Source organism: Myodes glareolus, chromosome 16, assembly GCF_982192425.1.
Source record: "Myodes glareolus chromosome 16, mMyoGla1.1, whole genome shotgun sequence".
Taxonomy (NCBI): Eukaryota; Metazoa; Chordata; class Mammalia; order Rodentia; family Cricetidae; genus Myodes; species Myodes glareolus.
In genome coordinates, this window is record NC_142041.1 from 51,438,817 (window position 1) to 51,462,237 (window position 23,421).

At 40.7% G+C, this 23,421-nt stretch overlaps 1 pseudogene; it reads right to left on the minus strand.

The window, feature by feature from the left end:
- Positions 1 to 22,403: 22,403 nt before the first annotated feature.
- LOC125391014 (coiled-coil domain-containing protein 50 pseudogene) lies at positions 22,404 to 23,021 on the minus strand (annotated as a pseudogene).
- Between the last annotated feature and the right edge of the window lie 400 nt (positions 23,022 to 23,421).

The window sequence follows — 23,421 nt, forward strand, 5'->3', positions numbered from 1 at the left end:
TGGGATCCCTGGTCCAAGGAGAGATCCCCAGATTGTTCTCTGGACAGAGGAGAGGGTGCCTGAAACGGCCTAGGCCCATAACCATACTGATGAATATTTTGCTTATCACCATAGAACCTTCATCTGGCGATGGATGGAGATAGAGTGAGAGACCCACATGGGAACACTGGACTTAACTCCCTAGGTCCAAAGGAGAAGCAGAAGGAAAGAGAACGTGAGCAAAGAAGGCAAGACCAGAGAGAACCTTCATCCGACGATGGATGCCGATATAGACGGAGACCCACATTGGAGCACCGGACTGAGCCCCCTAAGGTCCAAATGAGGAGCTGAAGGATGAAGAAAATGAAAAAGGAAATAAGGACTGCGAGGGATGCGATCACCCACTGATACAAGGGTCGGATCTAATGAGAGTTTACCAAGGCCAATTGGACAGGGACTGAACGAGGACGCAATTCAACCAGATTCTCTGAATGTGGCCGGATTCTCTGAATGTGGCTGGCCCAGAGTCTTTCTGAAAAGCCATTGACAATGACACTGGGACTTGTTTCCTCTGCATATACTGGGTTTTGCGGATCCAGTCCGTCTGGACACTCACCTTCCTGGACCTGGAGGGAGGGGGGAGGAACTTGAACTTCCCACAGGGCAGGAAACCCTGACTGCTCTTAGGGATGGAGAGGGAGGAGGAGAGGGAGTGGGGGGGGGTAGTGAAAGGGTGGTGGGAGGAGGGGTGGAAATGGAAACTTTTATAATTTAATAAAATTTCTTTCAAAAAAAATAAAATAAAAGGACACACACACACACACACACACACACACACACACACACCCATTGTTTTTTAATGCTCTGGTAAGTAGCCTGGGCCTTCCAATGTCCTTATCCCCACAGCTGTTGTGTGTAATCTCTGAGCTGGTAGAAGAAATTCAGCAGCTGTGATTAAGTCTGAGACAGTATTCGAAGATTGGAAGATTATCATGGATTATGTCTGTGAGCCCACAGCAATTACACAGATCTTCCTTCATGAATGGAGGCAAGAGTCAGAGAGGGAGGAAATGAGATAATGGAAAATGCCTAGGAGGATATGACTTGATAATGTAGGAAGGAGCCACAGGGGAGGCTCTAGAAACTTTCACAGACAAATGCAGGTCTATCAGCTTGTGGGTTTTTAACTCCTTATAGTCGCCGATGACCAGAACTGCAAGATTATAGTTTGTGTTATTTGAAACTATGAAGTGTGTAAAAAATTGCTGTAACAGCAAGAGGAGAATGTCCAACATATCTGAAGACAGGAAATGTATTTACAAATCTAACAAGAATTTCAATGCTCTGGCAATAGGTGGCAGCATTGTCTCCATAGACATTTCCTTCAAAGCAAAGATGTTTGGGATTACTGAGCACCTTTCACTGATGCCTGCCTGCTCACATCCTCTGTGCACCTCTCCTGCCGGTTCTCACAGAAAAGAACTGCTCAGATATCACAGCTTAGCAATCATGTATTGGTGCAGATACAGTAGTTAGGAGGAAGGAAGCTTGTGAAGTCTTTTAATTTTTTTTATAAAATCTAGTTAATGTTCAATAGAGGTCAGTACTGGACCATGGTAGAGGAAGGGTAAGCTGCTTTGAAAACGGTGAATATGATGAATTCAGCCACACACTAGGGGTTTCCTGCATCACTCTCAAGAGTATCTGAGAAGTTTAACCTGTTTTAAATAATAAATATGTTTTAGGAAATGTACATTTCTTTTTTTTATTAGTAATTTTAATGGATGTATAACTTACATGCATCAAAATGCACTTCTTTTAAGGGATGAAACCAGTGAGTTTTGTCAAATGTATGCATCCTGAAATGCCTCTTATATCACCCTGGAAGCTCTGTCGACCCCTCTTCCCTGCTTCTATCACCATGCCCCAACCCAGGAAACCATGGATTTGCTTTGCCAGATTAGATTAGTTTCTTTGGGATATAAATTATATTTTACAATCTGTTGTAAGATGCCCTTCTGTCTATGTGTTGCTTTATTGGTTGATGAATAAAGCTGTTTTGGTGAATGGCTTAGCAGAGTAAAGCCAGGCAGGAAATTCAAACAGAGATATAAAGAGAAAGTAGGCAGAGTCAAGGAGATTCCATGTAGCTGCTGGAGTAAGATGCCAGAATATTAATGGTAAGTCACAGCCTCGTGATGATACATAGATTAATAGAAATGGGATAATTTAAGATGTGAGAGCTAGCTAGGGAGATGCCTGAGCCATTGGCCAAACAGTGCTGCAATTACTATAGTTTCTGTGTGTTTATTTGGGTCTGAATAGCTACAGGACTAGGCAGGATAGACACTTCCATCTATGAGTGGCACCCAAAAGTTTGGCAAAATTTTTTACTAAAAGCCTGAGAAAGTTTTACAAAAGAAATGTTTCTAGTCACATGAAATGGGAGTCAATTGCAGTTTCTTGGTAGCCACTTTTTAAAAAATTTTTTTTTGATAGGCTCTGATTGCTGTCAGTAAGCAGAAGTACAACTTCTTTAAGAGATGGTTTCCTGATTCATACTGGTAGCTTGAACAGCTCTGGCTCTTTTGAGATGTCCTGCTAAGGAACATATAAATGGAATTTGTGAGCAGCATGCTACTAGTTGCTTAATGGAGACATAGACCTGCTGTGTCCCTGGAGCTGGGGCAGTGAGCATGGCTCACAGAGGTGGTGAACATACCTCCACCTCCGGACTGGGTGGGGTCAACAGGCAAACCTGCCGTATTCGTCCTAGCCACAGCTGCTTGGCATTAAAAAAAAATGCGCCTGGTCAGAAAAGGATTACAGATACAGTAAAGACAGATTCAGATGAGAAAAAAAACCATCTAAATGACTTACAGTGAGTTCAATAATATATGTAGGCTTGGGAGAGAAAAGAGAAAGGATAGAGAAAGTTCTTTCAAAAAGAAATGGAGTAGTCGGGTATGGTGACTCATGCCCTTAATCCTAGTACTTGGGAGACAGAGACAGGCAGATATCTGTGAGTCTGAGGCTAGCCTGGTCTACAGAGTGAGTTCCAGGACAGCCAAAGATACACAGAGAAATCCTGTCTCAAAACCCCCAAAATTGCTATTATGCCCTGTTCTTGTACAATATGAATGGTTGATGACTGTTCTTTATAAAACCTTTCAATACTCTCCCCAGAAACATATGCTCAACTATGGTTTGTTTTTAAGATGGGGGAATGCTAATATGAATATTCCATTGCTATAACAAATCATGTCCCTACAAATTCATTACTATGTTAGCTGAATATTGTTTTAATATACCTCTCTGTCCTTCTGGCCCTATACGTTCAAACCATCTTGTACTGTGATTTTACCTGAGATAAAATTCCAATTCCTAAAAACTGAACATTTATGTCCTGAAGAGGCCAATTTGGATGCCATGATTCTGATGATATTATTGTAACACCCACACCTGTGTATACTAGACCTTCAATGACAAGACCTTTTATTTATAGTTTTAATTTTGGTCTTTGTCCATTTATAAAAGTTTGCCAAAATACTTGCTTTATGGTTTCTCCTGATTTTTTTGTTCTCCCTTCTATAGCTGTTCTAATATCCAGAGTAGTAGTGTTTCTTACAATAGGCATTCTAGGTTCTTTAATTGCTCTGGGATGGAGTTTCTTCTACAATGGCAGGAAATGACTGAAAAGGATTTGGAATAAGGACCAAATTTGGGATAAGGGACTATCTATCTGCAAGAGGCCCCTCATGGAGTTTCCCAGTGGCAAAGGATTACCATGAATATTCATTGCTGATCTACATTCATTAGTCCAATGCCTGCCTCTGCCACACCTTTTGCATAATCCAGAAGGAGGGGCATTCTGAATGGGTTAGTTTTAGAAAAAAAACAAAACCACAATCACAGAAAACTTAGACAGCAATGAGGAGACTAAGAGAGACTTATATAGATTAAACTACATGGGAAGTAGAAAAAGACAAGATCTCCTGAGTAAATTGGGAACATGGGGACCTTGGAGGAGGGTTGAAGTGGGGAGGAGAGAGGCAGGGAGGGGAGCACAAAAAATGTAGAGCTCAATAAAAATCAATTAAAAAAAGAAGGAAAAAAAGAAAAAAAACCATTGTTTCTAGGAATGCCCTGTCTGCAGTTCATTTTAAAATGACCATGTTTGCCACATTATAACATTTGGCATTTTGATTTTTCTCAAACTTCTGGAATTCACCTCTCTTATCCATGTGTCATCATGTTCATGAGATTCTATATTAATTGTTTCCCAGATCCATTCGTCCAAAGGTGCTGACCTTGCCTTTAATGGCCTAATTACCCCTTTTCACAGAGAATTCAATTATTATTTATCTAACTTCTGAATTTGGTATCATTCTATTTGCTGCTGAAGTCCATCTTTGTAACAAATCTTTCAAGGCTTCCTTTGGGCCCTGCATAACATGACTCAATTTTCTTTTCTAATTCTCCAATTCAGTTCCAAGCACCCACAGCTGCTGCATGGCATAAATCCAGGGCGTGGTCATCACATACAGCCTGTCTTTCTTTAGTAGTGTAGTCTCCTTCTCCAAGAATTTGACCTTGGGAGATTTCTCTACCTCTAGCTTTAGTCAGTTGTTCAATAGTCTTAGCCTTTTCCCTGAACCAGGAACTCCATTGCAATTGTGGACCAGGCTCTAAAACTCCATCAAATCTTTTCAGTTGTTACAAATTAAGCATGAGTTTAACATTTGCTTCACAAAATGTGAATGCATGCCACGTGAGACTATTGCTTCTTTGAATCTATTTATTGTTTAAATGTTTAACTAAAACTTACATTTATTTATATTTTTATTGATTTTATTGAGCTATAAGTTTTTCTCTGCTCCCCTCCCTTTCTCTCCCCTCCCCTTCAACCCTCTCCTATGATCCCCATGTTCCCAATTTACTCAGGAGATCTTGTCTTTTTCTACTTCCCATGTAGATTAGATCCATGTATGTTTCTTCTAGGGTACTCAAATATCTTTAAATCTAATAATGGCCCAGTATTCCAGTTAGCTGTAACAGTGTCTCTACCATTTGGGTTCAACCTGAAGGTCAGAAAAGCAAAACAGCCAGCAACTGGTTCTTACCTCTACCTTACTCTGAAATGGTGATCCTGCCTCCAGGAATCTCAGAATTAGACTGCGTCTGTAAGATGTCTCCTCCCATTTTATATTCCTTTCTAGGGCTGGGATTAAAGGCATTCATGACCACTGGGATTAAAGGCATGAACCACCCAGTTTTTACGGCAAGCTAGTGTGACTACTGGGATTAAAGGTATGTGTCACCACTGCCTGGTTTGTAATGCTGATCAGTGGGACTGTTTTACTCTCTGATCTTCAGGCAAGCTCTATTTATTAAAATACAAATGAAATATCATTACAACATTCAGTTATATATTTGGCCCATAATTATGACAACATTCCACCTGAGAAGTACAGAAAGTTTGTGGTGGGAGTAATTGCCTCTCACTCTCACTTTAGGAGGTAGTGTGATTAAATCCTTCTAACAGATGTAGAATTTTTTGTTAAAATGGTCTAGTCACTTAGGGTTTTTTTTTTTAGTTTTCCATAATAAAACAATACCTTGAAACTCTTACTAATATTTTAACTTTGACATATTTCCCCTTTCATTTTGTTTCTTTATTATTTTAGAATCCAGGTAGGCAGCTGTTTCTCATAAGCAGTATGGGCTGCTTCTGGAGCAGATGTTGATTAAGGGTAAGCACAAGAGAACATTTGGACTGATTCCCATATGGGGCTCATAAGAATGATGTCTATACAAGTCCTGACATTTCCCAAGAGATAGTGATTAAATTTAGGAAACATAATCAAGTAACAAGCTGGTATATGTTTGTTATGGCTGGACTATGTTGGAGACATAACCCTTGATGACAGTAAAGTGGGAGGTGGGGCTAGAAAAGGTGTGATTAGCTATGAGGCTTGAAGTCATGCTGGATAGTCAAAGGAAGCCTTAGTTGCCGTGAGAGTCTGTCTGCAGTAAACAAGCACATGAACTTTCCTTGCTCTCTCATTCTTTCCTCATGCCTTTTTACCTTCCACTGTAAGATGACACAGCTCAAAGACCTTAGCAGGGCTAGCAGCATGATCTCTCCTACATCTCCCAGTTTTCTGAACTGTGAGTTGAAGACATTTACATTGTAAATTGAAATTTTCAGAACAAGACAAAATTTAACTTCTGCTAAAATTCCACAAAGTCAAATGACCACAGGTAGAGAGTTAAAAAGTTACAGACCAGAGCCCTTATAGTAGCCGAATTGTTATGTGGGTGCTTGTGACTGATCTTTGGTTCTCTGAGAGAGTAGTAAGCCCTCTTAATGCCTGAGCCATCTCTCCAGCCCCCATCAGAATTTTTGAAATGTGTACTTAGCAGACCACCATTCAAGTCAACACGTTACACAAGCCATCATGTAGCACTGTGACAGAATGCCTAACAAAAGCAGAAGGAAGCCTTATTCAGGTGCACGGTTTCAGGGGGCTTATTCCATCATAGTGGTGAAGGCAGTCACAACCAATCATAAAGGCAGGGTACATCAGATCATGGAGGCACACCAGTCACAATGACATGAGAGTGGTGGAGGATGTTCCATTCATGACAGACTTCAGAGTAGCAGGAGGGGGTTCGTTCCATCTCTCGAATATCCCAGAATGTCAGTGTAGATTGTGGGGAATAGAATAGACTCAGCCTTCTGATGAAAGACTGGCAGCAACATTGCACAGGGACCCAACACATGGAATTTTTTTTATATGAACATAGTCAATCTCTGCTGAGGGCATGAGTTCTATTATAAGGATAGAACTTCTTTATTTTCTTGCTATTAGATGGGCCCATCACAGTTTATTAGCAAGCACATATTGGCACTTCTATATTCGTTGAGTTAAGTTGGATAAGAAGATTTTATGGTGACTGAATCCCAGTATCTTCTTCAAGGAAATCTTTAATCAGAGGTGTAGAAAGTGGATGCGACATGATGGGGAGTGGAGCCAACAGGCTAGAGCATGATGGGAAGATGGTGGAGAAGGACAGCAACATGGGAAAAGGAATGGAAGGGGAATAAGGTCATATTCTCTAAATTTTGCAGCCCAAAATACATAATTAGTTAGATTTTCACATACACTATTTTTTCAAGAATATTTTAACTTCAAAGAAAATTAATATTAGAAGCTCTTTGTTCTAGGAAAGACAATTTTTTAAAAGTATATTAATCTGACAGGTAAAAAGTATTCATTCAGTTGTTAAGCATTTAAAAATATATCTGCTGGCTATTTGTATGCCTTCACTTGAAGGCTAGGTATATACGTCATTAATTTCTGTCATTGTTGATGCAAAATAGTTATTTGTAAACTATTTGTGTTTGCTGTGTGAACTTTCAGAATCAAAGCCAAATGCAGGCTCTTACACGTTAGGTGAGCGTCGCACCACTGAGTTTCATCTTTAGGCTTAGTATTTCTTTAAATATTTCCATTTACTTGTCAGAATTCACGGGAAGAGATATCTATAAGACCCCTCTTCTTCTCTTTGTTTAGGGGATTCATATGTTCCCACAAGCTTCACAGCCAACATTGAGTTCTGAAGAGCATCCACAAGTTCCAGATCTCTAGAGAAGCAGAACTGCTGTTTGGCTGAGGATGACAGGAACTAGGATTGAATCACAGGAGTGCTTCTGGATCTTCTGAAAGGAAATTTAGCTTTTCTTTTTTCCCTGATTTGGCTGGGAACTTAAACTATGGTCTTATGAATGCCAAACTCTACCACTGAGCTACAGCCTTAGCTCTGAGAAGTAGTTTGGATGTTCATAGCTATATTCCAGAGGAAGGGCATGCCTAGTGATGATACAAGCTGTGCTAAGCCAAACGTGGGTTCCAAATACAGATAAGACTAGACCAGCTCATTCCAACACTCTGCCGTGTGTCTTCACCTTGGAGCAATCCATGTATGTGTGTGGAACTGTGTCATATGCCCTGGGTATGGGAAGAAGGGAGGAATCTGCATTGACAAATTTGGTTGGTGCAATATACCCTCTGTCAATTGTATGCCACAAAATTCAAGTATGCCAGGTCAGGGAAAACTTAAGAAGTCAAAGTCCCAATCTTTTTTCTCCTTTGTTACATAGAAATGACTATCAGGGTGCCACTTGCTCAACTATGAACAACAAAGGCTTGATATAAGAAGGAACTCATCATTTCTCAGTTCTCATATGTACAAATAATAATAGAGCTACAGGGATGGGCGAGAATGCATAGAGATAAATGAAGGGTGTGTGTGTGTGTGTGTGTGTGTGTGTGTGTGTGTGAGAGAGAGAGAGAGAGAGAGAGAGAGAGAGAGAGAGAGAGAGAGAACAAAGTGCCTCATGGCTCTTTTGCAGGTGGAGATTTCCATGAGTTTTTCGAGAAAAGTCTTATCCATAGAGCAGAATAAGAGTTACCAGGGAACCATAGTCATCCAAAAATTAAAATAATGATCTAGAGGGTCACAGGTGAGGGCAACAGTTGGAGGAATTTAGAGAAAAGAGAGAGTCACTTGCAAGTGGGAAAGAGGAATAGAGAGTATAGAAAAGAAAGAGTTCAAATCTGATCACTGGGGAGATGTGTCACTCTCCTTGGGTTGATGAGCACCAGGGTCATGTGAAAAGGACTCCATTTCCTGAGGGGATTTCAGGGAGGCCGTGTCTTCCCGCAGAGCTAAGTTTTGTACCTTATAGAGGTGAATGAACACTTACAGATGAGGTGAAGACTTCAAAGGATGTTTCTGATGTTGAATGGCCAGCTCCAAAGGGCACACAGAAGGATTCCTGGAAATAGATAAAAAGGGAGCTGGGAAAAGAAAAAAGAAACAATGAATTCAGAGTTGTTGAGAGATAAGAGGCTGAAAGATACGTGAAGGATGACTGGGGACTAGAGGCTCCAGTCCAGACTGACCAAGGGGAGAGACATGTGTGACTTTGAATGTCTCAAATATATAAAAAGTGCTGCCCTGGGGGCAGAGCGTGTGCTTTTCAGGAGCTACACTTTATCCCTTATGAGAGGTGGAACATAGAAGGAAGAGGCTCATTTTCTGTGGAAGTTGGGGGCTTTACTTCTATCCACTCTGGTGTTCAGATTGTGTGTCCTTTATCTGATCCTCTGGTGATGTCAGAAAGTCTCTGGGTAAGTTAGATGTTCTACTGACTGGCAAATGATCCCAGGGCCAGGTCTATCTTCACCTCTTCAGGCATAGGATAACAAACACTGTTTTTTTTTGAGGGGAACCTGTCTCAGGCCCTCATGTTTCCCAGGAAACATCTTACTGATCATATCATCTCCCCAGTTCCTAATCAGTGGTGTTTCCTGCCACCTGAAGATTTATTATTGTTACTTTTAAGTGTATGTGTGAGTGCAGATGGATTCAGAGATTATAAGAGCTCATCAGATCCTACATTAGTTATTTTCTGTTGCTATAACAAATTTCTCTGACCATGGCAATTTGTAGGGGGAGTTGATTATTTTGGCTAATTGTCCCAGAGGGATCAGAGTTCATCACGGCAGTGATGGTAGACATGGTAGCAGCAACATGAAGCTGGGAGCTCAGACTTTGAATCTCAAGCATAATCAGAGAGTGAGGGATAGAAGGAGGAGAGAGAGAGAGAGAGAGAGAGAGAGAGAGAGAGAGAGAGAGAGAGAGAGAGAGAGAGAGAAAGAGAACTGGAAGTGGTGTGAGGCTTCTTTTATTCTCCAAGCCTATCCTCAGTGACATGCTTCCTTCGGCAAGGTCACACCTCTGAAACCTCCACAAATAGTGCCATCAACTTGTGACCAAGTATTCGAATACTGGAACCTATGAGCCTTTTCTCATTCAGACCACCACAGATTTTCCTAGGGCTGGAGTTATAGGAAACTGTAAGCTAGTGATGTGGGTGTTAGGAACTGAGCTCCGATCCTCTGCAAGAGCAGTATGTGTTCCTAACTAGAGAAATCGCCCTCGAATCTAGTCAATGGATAGCAACAGTACATTGTTCTTGACGTATATTATTCCACAAGGAGTATGTTAAAATTGTTAAACATTTCTATATATTACATTTTCCTGTCTGCCAAGGTTCCACCTTTTCATTGAAGGTATTATTTATTATTGTTTACATATGGTTTTTACCTGACCCTGAGACTTGTTGTGTAGACCAAGTTCATGTTGAAGTTATTAGGCCCTCCTGCTTCTGCCTCTTGGAAGCTAGGATTGAAGGTATAAAGGACCATGCCCAGCTTATATTTTTAATCCATTTATTTCTTTTCAGAACTGACTCAAACCAAGTGCATTACATAGAGATATGGGCTAACCATGAACATGATATTATAAATATTAATAAAATGGACAGTCTTATTGTATTTAGCTTTTTTCACAAGCCTTTCAAGGTATATCCATGTTGTAGCATGAATCTATATTTCTTTCCTTTTTATAATTACATAATGCTTTGCCATGTAAATATATCATGGTTTCTTTATGCCATTCAACAATTGATAGAAATCTAGGTGTTTTCTTCTTTTAGTTATTAGAGCACTGCTGGTACTTACACAATTTTATTTGAATATATGTTTTCAATTCGTTGTGCATATACAAAAGTAACATTTTCTTTTTATATATAGTAATGTATAATTACATACATACATAGTAATGCTATATTAGCCTGTCTGTTTTTTATATTCATGATTTTAGTTTTATGCCTTTTGATGGTTTTGAATCATACATCATAATGACAACTGCTAAGCATCATCTGGAATGCAGATTTGTGCATCTTTTATTTCTTTTGGTGATGTAGCTATAAAAATGCTTTTGTCTTTTTCAAACTGATATTTGTTTGCTGTGGAGTTGTAAACATCTTGTGCTTTCTGGGTATGATTTGCAAATATTTTCTTCCATTATACAGATTTTATTTTTGTTTTATTCATCTATCATAATGTTTTCTTCTTGATGGATACAGCCACACAATGTCTCCTTTAATCTCCAGGAAACACTGTGTATGTGAGTGGTGTGTGTGTGTGTGTGTGTGTGTGTGTGTGTGTGTGTGGTGTGTGTGTGTGTTTAGTATGGTTATAGCTACTCTAGTTTTCATTTGATTGCTATTTTGACATTTTATACATTTGAGTTCTATTTGATAATATATACTATTCTTACTTATTTACATTTAGGGATCTATCCATGCCCTTCTTATGCAGAATATGTGGCTAAAGCATTACAATAAATCTATTCTTTCAATCTCTAATTCTGATTGCCTGGCAAGTATAATTAATTTACATACGTGTAAATAATGATAAGTTAAGAATGGTATCTTTAATTTTACAATTCAAAATTCTTTGGTATTTTTGTCCTTTTTTCTCCAAAGACTTTTTTCTTTTTGGGTTTTCAAGACAGAGTCTCTTTGTATTCTCTGGCTGTCCTGGAACTCACTCTGTTGACCAGGATGGCCTTCAACTCACAGAGATCTGCCTGCCTCTGCCTCCCTGAGTGCTGGTGTTAAAGGTGTGTGCCACCACCACCCAGATCAAAGATATTCTTTTAAGAGCATTTAATATTGCACTTTATAGGCAGGAGGGTGCTTATTAACTATATACGTGTCCGCATTGCCTATGCCTACTGACTGGCATTTGGAGTCATGGAACATGTCTTGTGCTTTGTTTTATAAAAGATAAACTGGTAGCACTGATACACCATACTGACCAATGGATACACAGAGATAAATTCAGAGTCAGGGAAATTATTTAAAGAAAGGCTGTAATTGATTCTTCTCTTGAGAATTTCTTAGGCATCTTAACATTTTCATGCTGGTGCAAACTGCAGTAGGCGATAATATGTTTTTGCCATTTCTATAAGCAATCATCTGAGTACAGGAGGCAGTAGGGCATGCGATGCTGTGAACTTCTGGCTCGCTCTGCAACAGTTCTCACGCAGCATCCCTTGTTTCCATGAGGTGTTTTGTTCATCGTGTAAGAAATTGTTCCCTGGCCAACACTGAGCTGATCAGCTGGTAACCGAAATGTTCAGCTGTCAAAGAAAGACATTTACAGAATGAGCTTGTTGCTAACCTGTTGTAAGGATCTCCCTGATGTCTTTGTCAAGAATGGGCATCACAGCTTCAGAAGGAAATGTTTTGACATTTACACCTGATGTTTCACAATCATCTAAATGGAAAACATGTGTGGAAAATAGTACTATGCCTTCAGCATCGCACAGCCTGCCTCGCGATGGTTTTCAATGGAAATCAATGGGCCTTTCAGATTTGGTTTGGAAACCTCTGAATTTATTTTCTTTCTATTTCAAAAATCTGCATCTGTTTTCATTTTATTGGGGATGTTGTGCTGTTAGTTTTTTGTGAACTTGGCATAAACTAGAGTCCCTGGGGAAGAGAGAGGCTCAGTTGAAGAACCGCCTCTCTCATATTGGCCTATGGGAATGTCTCTGGTAATTTTCTTGATTAATGACTGACACGGGAGGGCCCAGCACATTGTAGGTGGTGCTGTCCCTTGGGAACGTGGCCCTGGGTTCTATAAGAAAGCTGTCTGAGCAAACCATGAGGAGCAAGCCAGTAAGTGGCACTCCTCCATAGTCTCATCTTCAGTGGATATCTCCAGGCTCCTGCCTTTTTTTTCCTCTCTGTGTGTTTTGTTTTGTTTTAATACAAGCTTTCTTTGTGTAAAGGCACTGGCTGTCCTGGAACTACTCTTGAAGACCAGGCTGGCCTCAAACTCACAGAGAACCACCTGCCTCTGCTTTCCAAGTGCTGGGGCTAAATGTGTGTGCTACCACTGCCAGGCATCCTAGCTTCCTTTGACAAAGAACTATAATTTGTTGGGTGAAACAAAGCCTAGGGGTAGATATTGATCCACCAATATGCACCCACTTATGCAAGCTTGGCTATATGTTACAAAGCTTCCATAACTTTCCTAAAATAGTGCCACCTGCTGGGGTCCAAGAATTTAAATATGTGATCCTGTGAGAGACATTTTGCACTCAAACCATAGTAGATTCCTTGAAGAAGTAGTAAGGACCATGCCAGTGGACATAGGATAACCTATGATTTTCCTAAAGGCCTTAAGAACTTGTCTGGTTTAAAATTCAAGTTTTAGAATTTCCGTCGCATGTAAAATTTAAAGTAGTTTTGCATTAACCTGATGTGACATAAAAGAGACTGTCTAGAACATAACGGGGGTATGAGATCGCAGAGCCTAATTTTTTATAAAAGAGAGAAATGCGGAGAACAGGAGTCTTGCCTCTTCAGAAGCTCAGGATACCACCATTAGTCTGGCTACATAAACACTATGCCATCATTGAAGCAAATGAACTTAAATAATGCTCAAAGTGGGTAGTTATTTGAATGTATAAATAAACCCTTAGCTTCATTTTAAAGGTTATTTTTTTTATTTAGACTTCAGTCAATTCTTATAACATTGCGTGATTTTAACACAATTGTGAAATACTACTGAAAAAAATTTCTAGGAAAGAAAAATAATTTATTGTTTTATGGTTTAATTTAATAAATGACATCACAAATTTATTGGAGAATACCCTGGGTACAGCAATGACCTTTTCCCCTTGCTAATTCCATGATCTAATGCCCCCTGTCGTAAAGGTAAAATTTTTCAAACATATGTTCCTGTTTGAGTGGTTCATGGACAAGTCCTGTATGTGCTCATCAATATTGATACTAGTACATTGTTTCATAACATGGGAAATACTATCAACTTGAGGAATAATTTATTAGTTAATACTGTTAAACATCATTCATATATCTTGTTTTCATTTTAATGATCTGTTCAGCATTAATTAAAACAAAACTTACTACCATCTTTATCTCTGAGACTTTTCTATGATGAAAGCATCCAGGGTGATTCCAGTTCATCTGTTATCAGTTTTCCTTCCCATCCGTCAAGCTGATGTCTCTTGTATAAGTAGCTTAGGTCAGCCAATGAGCACAAGTGGAATCTCAGCCTTTTTTATGCTTGACATTTTTCCTGCTTGCATTCTTGTTTTGGTTTAAAGTTAGATGGCTCGCAGAGGACCACTTTCTGACTTGGTGGGTTATAAAAAGGAGAAAGATTTGAATTTTGGGTGGGGCCCATATTAGGGATGTGGTGGAGCTGTGGAAATTAAGTACACATATACAATCATAAACAATACAGAAACAATGATACGCCTCACATGTTTCCTGTTTTAGGTCCAGTCCATGCTTTCAAAGTCATCATTTGTAGAACAGAGGAAGGGCAGTTCTTCCCTTCACTGTTGGGGGTTAGGGTGTGAGGAGCACACATGGACAGTTTTCTGTTTGTGGTGAAGTTCCAGGGTTTTCTTTGTCTTTTCTTTTTGCATCCTATCCTGACTCACAGTGTTGTTAAATACAGCAAGACCAATCTTAGAAGCAAATTGTGAAGTTAGATGCCAGAGGAGTGTCATATTGGCTAGAACACTTTCAGAGTCCCTTGTAAATCATGTGCATGTTTCTCAATTAAGCAGACAACAAATGCTTTATGGTCTGGTATGCTGAGTAGCACAGACACAAAATGCATTCAGAAATGAAGGCTTGATTCCCTAGATGGGTGGCAAAACACTTGTACTAGTCTTCACAAAATTCTTTATATACAAATGTTTCCTCATTTCGGTTTAACATTTTAACAGCATTCCCGGTAATAGAAAATCATTCAGTATTCCTGTATCCTGTATTGAAAAGTGTTGATGGCAACAGGTCTAAAGGATTTTTTTCAAGTGCTGGAACATTTTGAATTTTGTTTATATTGGCAAATTCATTGATAGAAACATTAAAATACTTTTTATTACATGTTTTAAATTTACTGCATGTATGTATACGCCAGAGCTCAAGGGTAAGGCAGAGGTCAGCTTGTGGGAATTGATTATCTCCTACCATGTGCGTCCCTGACTGGAATTAAGCAGTCTGGTTTGTTGGCCAGTACTTGACCTGCTGAACTCTCTCACTGACTCTTTGTTTTTGCCAAATCAGCACAAGCTAGGGTCATTTGGCAGAACTCAGAGAACATGAATAGAGAAAGTACTTAAATCAGGTTGGCCTGTAGGCAAGTCTGTGGATACTTTCTTATTTAACAACTAATGTGGGATGGCCTAGCCCACTGTGGGCAGTGCCACTTGCTGGGCAGGTGGTCCTGGATTTGTGTTAAAAACAGATCAAGCCAGTCATGGAGAGCAACTTTCCTCTATGGTGTTTGTTTCAATTCCTACCTCCAAATTTCTGCCTTGAGTTCTTGCTATGACTTCCCCTAACGTAAGTTGTAGGACGAAATAAACTGGTTGCCTTCTACCATCATATTTACCCCAGCAATACAAAGCAAACTGAGACACTGGCCCATGCAAACACCGTTTTTAAAGGCCTTTGAATTGTAGTAATAAAATAGGTTCATTTTATTGAATTAAGTTGTATCTTTGTGATGTAAGTTTAAAAAGTGCAGATTTTCAGGTAGTATAGTGCTTGTTTCGGTAAGAGTGAGGAAATGAAGGGATGAGCAGCTCCTCCCACTTTTTCATGGTAATCATGGTGGCCACCTATCTTTGTCACTGCCCCATATATGAATGCATTACTCACCAGGCATTAAGTGGTACTTCTTGTTGGCCAGAGCTTGTGGGACTGCAAATCATTGAGTGGACTGAGTGGCATCCTGCATGCACACAGCTACTTTGCTGCTGGTTGATTCAGAAGGCCCCTCTCCGTTTTCACAGAAGTACTCTCCTTATGGTGAGGCTCTAAGTTCTTCCACTAAAAAAATTGGATTCATTGAACTTATGTTCTTTTTGTTTTGAAGTGAAATAATAAAATAAATTTAGGGTTTTCTCAAATAATAAATTAAAAACTTAACTATCAAAAGTGTTCCAGAAAATTATAAGTACACAGATATTTTTGGTGAAGCAGTAACCATCCATCAGAACCTGGAGACTTGACATTGATCTGCAGAAGAGAATCACAGAATAAATACATAAACTTCCTCTGTATTATGTTATATAGTCAAATATATTATATTACACAGTCATTTGTAATTTCATTACTAGCAATAAAATACTTTTATGTCCAAGTTGATAACACTGATTGATTACTCACAGACTAAGAATGAACTTTTCTCATCCATAATCTCAAAGCATTGAAAGCAAATACACTGAATGAGCAGTAAAAATCTTTGGACAAATTATTATTGATTCTCAACCTCAAAAAAGAACAGAAGGTCATTTGTCTTCCAAATCGTTTATGCGTGTGTGCATGTGATATAACCCAAACTATCTATACATGTATCAATTTATATTTCTATCTTTCTGTCTTCTGTATAGGGAAAAAAATTAATTTCTTTCTATTTTGGGGATTTTGCACTAATTCAATAGTTGAGTTTTACATTAAATAATGTTTGATTTTAGTTTGATAATGTTTACTACAGGTAAGAGTGGAGAAAAATTGACTTCTCTCTAAGTCTGCAACACAGAGAGCTATTACTGATGTAGTGTGCATCTCTTCACCTTTCCCCACTGAGCAGTAGACAGGCAAAGCTATAACACATCATTGGCTCAGATGTGATTGCCTTGAACTGTCATTATTTTTTTAGTACTTGTTATTATGTTACTAACAATAAACCATTTAAGATATTCTACTACCTATTTTTATTTGACTTGATCTTTGAAAAAATATATATATTTCAGTTTTTTTAAGACAGGGTTTCTCTGTAGCTTTGGTGCCTGTCCTGGAACTAGCTCTTGTAGACCAATATTTTTATTTTTAAATGGTGTGTTACATGTATTTGTCTATGTGTGAGTATGAGGACATGAGTGCAAGTGTTGATGGAGACCGGAAGGGTGTGTCGAATCCCCTGGAGCTGGAGTTATAGGAGACTGTAGGTTGTCTAATATGGGAGCTGGGAACTGAACTTGGCTTCTTTGGAAGAGCAGAAAGTGCTTTAAGTACTGAGCCATCTCTCCAGTCCTTTGACTTGATTTGTTAAACAGTGAAACAAATGTAAAGTTCTCAGCCAGGTGGTAGTGGTGTACACCTTTAATTCCAGGGCTTGGGAAGCAGCGGCAGGAGGAGCTCTGTGAGTTGGAGGCCTACCTGGTCTACAGAGCAAGTTCCAGGACAACCAGGGATACACAGAAAGAGACATTGTCTCTAAAAGCAATCAATCAATCAATCACTCAATCAAGCAAGCAAGCAAGCAAGCAAACAAGCAAACAAAAATCCACAACCAAAATCAACCAACCAAACAAAATCCAAAAAATGTAAAGGTTTCTTCCTCTGACAGAAGTTTAAAATATAAAATGAGTGAAGATTTCATTGAAGAGCAAGTGTTTACATGTGTCATTGTAGGGTAAAAAAATAGAGCAGGGCAGAGCCTGGTGGGGAAACCTGTGATCTTTGCTTTAGGGTTTCAACAAGAAGACCAATTTGGTTTGCAGAGCAAGTTAAGAACCCATATGGACAACTTCATAAATCTTCTCTCAAAATGAAAAGTAGAAATAAGTTGGGGAAACATCTTAGTGGAAGAGCGCTTTTTTTACCATATGTAAGGGTCCAGGTTTAAGCTCTAGAACCCTGTCCCCAAATAAATAAAATAAAAGGTAGCACATGAAGGATTGAACATTTGGAGCAACTCACCTTGAAAAACCCCTGATGCAGCAGAAAAGCATGAGAAGTACTTACTTATGATATAACATCTTTTTAATTTTTAAATTGATTTTATTGAGCTATATATTTTCTCTGCTCCCCTATCTTCCTCTCTCCTTCACTTCTACCCTCTCCTGTAGTCCCCACACTCCCAATTTACCCAAGAGATCTTGTCTTTTTCTACTTCCCATGTAGATTAGATCCATGTATGTCTCTTTTAGGGTCTTCAGTGTTGTCTAGGTTCTCTGGAGTTGTGAATTATAGGCTGGTTTTTCTTTGCTTTATGTCTAAAAGTCACTTATGAGTTAGTACATATATTTGTCTTTCTGGGTCTAGGTTACTTGTTACTTCACTCAATATGATGTTTTCTAGACCCACCCATTTGCCTGCAAATTTGAAGACGCCATTATTTTTTCTGCTGTGTAGTACTCCATTGTGTAAATGTTATCCCATTTTCCTTATTCATTCTTTCCAGGTTTTGTCTATGACAAAGAATGCTGCTATGAATGTAGTTGAGCACATATTATTGTGGTACGATTGAGCCTCCTTTGGGTATATATTTAAAAGTGGTATTGCACGATCTTGAGGTAGGTTGTTTCCTAATTTTCTAAGAAATCACTATACTGATATCCAAAGGGATTGTACTAGTTTGCACTCCCACTAGCAATGCAGGAGTGTAACCTTTACTCCACATCCTCTCCAGCATAAGTTGTCATCAGTGTTTTTGATCTTGACTATTGTGTCAGGTGTAAGATGGAATCTCAGAGTTGTTTTGATTTGCATTTCTCTGATGGCTAAGAATGTTGAGCATTTCTTTAAGTGTCTTTCAGCCATTCTGTTGAGAGTTCTCTGATTAGGTCTGTATCCCATTTTTTTTAATTGGATTATTTGTTCTTTTGATGAATAATTTCCTGAGTTTTTTCTTGAGTATATTTTGGAGATCAGCCCTCTGTTCGATGTGGGGTTGGTGAAGATCTTTTCCCATTCTGTAGACTAGTATTTTGTCTTGTTGACCATATCCTTTGCTAAAACAGAAGCTTCTCAGTTTCAGGAGGTGCCATTTATTAATTGTTTCTCTCAGTGTCTGTGTTGCTGTGGTTATATTTAGGAAGGGATCTCCTGTGCCAATGTGTTCAAGTGTCCTTCCCACTTTCTTTTCTATGAGGTTCTGTGTGGTTGGTTTTATATTGAGGTCTTTGACCAATTTGGACTTGAGTTTTGTGCATGGCAATAGATATGGATCTATTTTCATTCTTCTACGTGTTGATATCCAGTTATGCATACACCATTTGTTGAATATGATTTCTTTTTTCCACTTTATATTTTTTGCTTCTTTGTCAAAAGTCAGGTGTTTGTAGGTGTGTGGATTGATATCTGGGTCTTTGATTCGGTTCCATTTGTCCTCCTGTCTGTATTGATGCCAGGTATTGTAACATCTAAGCAGAAGAGAGTGAATACTTTGAAAGGGAAGAGACAAGCTAAAGTTGAGCAAGAATTTATAGAAGCAGTTTTGACCGTAAGAAAACTAGAAAACAATTGAAGGGGGCGCCATAATGGGAAGGAAGACAGGAGCACTGTCTCCTTTCCCAGAGCAAACAGGCACACACTGCTTTGAGATTCTGAAGGAGAGCACCCAGGTGGCAAAACTGAGCAAGAAATAAACCAGCTTTCACTCTGACTTGCAATCTTTGCTTTCAGTGTAAAAGAACCTCCTTTCTTCAACTTTTAAATTAAGGTACTCCAGGCTGTAACACTACTTGGTTGCTAGTGAAGGAATAAAATATTCTAGAAGAAGACGTCTTCTCCAAGGCTTCAAATGATTTCTAAATGTAATACGCAGACTTTGTAACTGCCCTGCCAGCAAGGACAACCACATCTGTGCCCCACAGTTAGACTCTCAGACTGTTGAAACAATGGTCTGGAAGAAACCAGAGTCTCGCACTGCGAGGAGAAGGCTGAAACCAGGTAGAAGCAGTCAGAGGAGGACTTTGTCTCTCAGGAAGAGATTTCCCCCAGTTCTGACTATTTGTCAGACCACCTTTCAGGAGAAAAGAGCCTAGAGAGTGGAGCAAATGATGGGCCACTCCTTGACCAGGATATTTAGTTATGCATACTTCTTGCCCTCTGCTTAAACCTTGACCTTGTGGCAGAAGATGGTCTTAGGGTGCAGGAAAATAGGGTCACTGGACATTTTGATGTTTTCCTCTTGCCACTGTGGCTGCATTGAATAAATCTCCCCCCCTCCCTTGTGATTCTCTGTTTAATTGGTCTCCTGAGAATCAGATGGTTGACACTAGCTTGTGCAGGCTGCCAGGGCACAGACTCCAGTCCTAACAACTCTGGTAACAACATGGAGCAGTGAAAGATATCTAGCTTTACAAGGAACCAAGACGTTAACACATCTCCAATGCTAAACATAAGGATTAGTTAAGAGAAGACACGAGCTGGTGGGAAGACATCCACGGGCCCATTATGATGAACAAAGCTGTGGCGGAAAACGGAAGAGATAGAGAAGTGGAGTGGTTCATGCATGCACTGTGGAAAGAGACAAAACGGAAGACATGAAAGTGAGGAAGAGAAGGCTGATGTGGATGGTTTGCCTGCTACCCGGGACCATGGTGATGTCCTGGCCCTTCTGATGCCAGGCTGGCTCTGTGGTTCTACCACAGCCAGGGTCTACATGAACATCCATGACCCATGTTGCCACCAAAAGCCACAAGATGCCCAGTGTCACCTGTGGTCATGTAGGTGCCCAAGGACTGTGTCACTGCCATGATGATCTGGGTAGCTTGTGCTGACACTTGGGGCCATGGTGACATCCAGGCCTATGCTGCTATCGAGGTCATGTCTAGGACCATGAACCTACAGCAGTTGGGGTCTCTGGTAATGTCCATGGCCCATGTTGCCACCAAAGGCCAACCCTGTGGGGTCTGGGCCACAACCTGTGGCCTTGTTGATGTCCGAGGGCTATGCCACCAAAGGATCCACAATGGTCTGGGTTGTCTGTGCTGTCACCCAGAACCATGGTGTCATCTGGGCTCAGGGTCTTACCGAAAGCCATGTTTGGGTTCATAGCCCTATAGTAGCCAGGGTCTGGGTTGATGTCCATAGTTCCTGCTGCCAGGGTCAATTCAATCACCTGAGTCCTTATTGGTGTCTGCAGGCCATGCTGCAGCTGGGGTTATACAGATCTGAGTGGCCTGTGCTGCCATCCAAGGCCTTGGTGATGTCTTGGCCAGATCTGCAGCTGGGGGTCATGTCTGGTTCCGTGGTCCTACTGTAGCCAGAGTCTGTGCTGCTGTGAGCTGTCCATGGCTCCTATTGCCATATAGGGCCATGCAGATTCCTGGGGTCTGGGCTGCCACCTGAGGCAGCGTTGGTGTCCTAAAATCATGCTGCCACTGGGGCCATGTTGATAAGCCATGCTGAACTGGGTCATCTTTGCCACCACCTGCGGCCATCGTGACATCTATACCCAGGATGCTTCCCAGGACCATGTCTGGGTCCATGGTCCAACCGAAGCCTGTTTCTGTGTTGAAGTCTGAGGGCTGTGTTACCACCAAAGGTCACATGGAATCCTGGGGATAGGGCCACAACCTCCGGTCTTGTTGCTATTATGGGTCCATGCCACTTCCAGAGCCATCCTGATCTGAGTGGCCAGTGCTTCCATCTAGAGCTAGGAAAGAAAGAAAGGGTGTGGGAAGTTGGGAAGATGGATATGTGGGGTGGATCAGGGAAGATTTGGAGAGGGAAAGTGTGATCAGAACATATTGAAACAATTTTTTAATAAAAAAGAGAGATCTTAAATGGGATGATGGCGGGATCTGTAAATCTGTGAGATGTATACTGCTACAGCATAGATCCTATATGCTTTCCCAAGCCCACGTATTCTTCAGAAATGGTACCTTTAGGAGGTGGGGAACATTAAAGAGGCCTAGAGGTTGATCTTCACCTCACTGGAAATATGCCTATGAAGGGCACTGTGGGACTCTACCCTTTCTTCTGTCTCTGTTTTTGGTTTCCTGAGTAGAGACACATTTAATGCTTTAGTACGGTTTATTACTCTGAGTCCAGGTTGGCATCAATCCTGTGGCAGACTCAGAGCCAGCTGAAACACTAACTTTGTAACTGTGGTTTATGATTTTAGGAAAATGAGGTTCTATGTAGTTGTCTATTTTTTTCTTAGTAAATCTCAACGAACTCATTTTACTTCTCAAGAATGAGCCCTACTTTGAAAGCTGATGCTGTCCCTACCAGGGTGAAGTATTAATTTTATATCTTTTCAAAATGAGCCATGGAGCAGGAGTGTCAAATCTTTGGACACTGCAGCACAACACCATCTACGATGCATTCATAGCTATGTTGGGGTACATATGCCCACAGCATGTAGGGTGGCCATATATGGCTAAAGTTTAGTTCATTTCTAAGGATGTTCCCAGGAGGGAGCTTGTGCAGAGACAACAGAGCTTCCATCAGGATCCTGGCCTGCAGACGCAGTCAGGATTTTCGACATGAGTGAGTGGGACTTCAAGTGATTTTCACAACTGTTCTTTGGGTTCTTTGGGCTGATGCTATTCCCACCAAGTGTCATCTAAAGTGCAGATTCATGGGAAAGGAAGTGGTTTGTTTTTTTAGAAGAGAACTGAAATTGGTTATAGTTAGAAAACACTTGACAGTAACTCCAGAAATGGCACACAGAAGGACAGCCAATGTGGAATGCTTTCGGTATTGTTCAGTGCTATGGCAAGTCCGTTTTCAAGGCAGATTCCATTTTTTTGTTTGTTTTCTTTTACTGCTTATTATGGAAACCTCTATGTGAGGGCTTCACCTCTGAGAAATGACGAGTGGCACTGTGCTGATTTGTAAGATGCGTGTGGTCCAGACCCACAAGGTCCATCACTGTAGGCGGTGGTGGTCTTGACGGCCTGTCAGTCTTTGAGCGGTATACTTCTTCACTCTCTTTTGATTTTGAGTGTGCTGACTTTGCTTTTGACTTGCAGTCAGGATCATGTTTTCTTTTGTCCAAAGATGACTTTTCTCGCTCTTTACCTTTCTTGTAACCTTTCTTTTCTTCAGCCATCAAAAGTCGAGCAATTTCCTCACCCTGGGCAACCTGAGCCGCTCTTATATCCACATGCATAGCCAAAAGATCTTCCTCTGGCAATTTTCGGGCAATTTCAGCATCATGCCATTCCTGGTACCTGGGGCTCACTCGTGTGGGAGGACAGACAGCTTCTTTTATTCCTCTTGGTTTCATTCCTCCATCTTCATGACAGTAGCTGTCCCCAAAAGCACGGCCCCCAGAAGGCTCTGGAATGTGCTTTTTCCTCTTTTTCTCTTCCTGGAGCTCCTTTTCTTGCAAAAAGACGTGCTATGTCCTCATCCTTTTTCTCCTGAATTCGTCGTCTCTCGGCCCCTGTAGTCAGTTTCTCCTGAATTTCTTAAGCAATTTCACAGCCAGGTTGATCAACGTCTTTGCATCGCTTCTCGAGCTGAGCTTCGGCTTTTAGATCTTCCTCTTGGAACTGCTTAGCCACCTGCAGATCATGCTGGACCAGACGGTTCCGCTGAATGTTTGATGCCAAATGATGCTCAATCCCTTGTTCCTGCAGGCTATGAGCCAGGTGTGGTCCTCCAGGACAGCAAAGTCGCGACACACTTCCTTCACGCCCAGCAACTTGGACTGATCGACACTCAAGTCAGTCATGGGGCCCGCGAGGCTTCCAGGGGCCGCACGGAGGAGGCCTCGGCGCACGCAC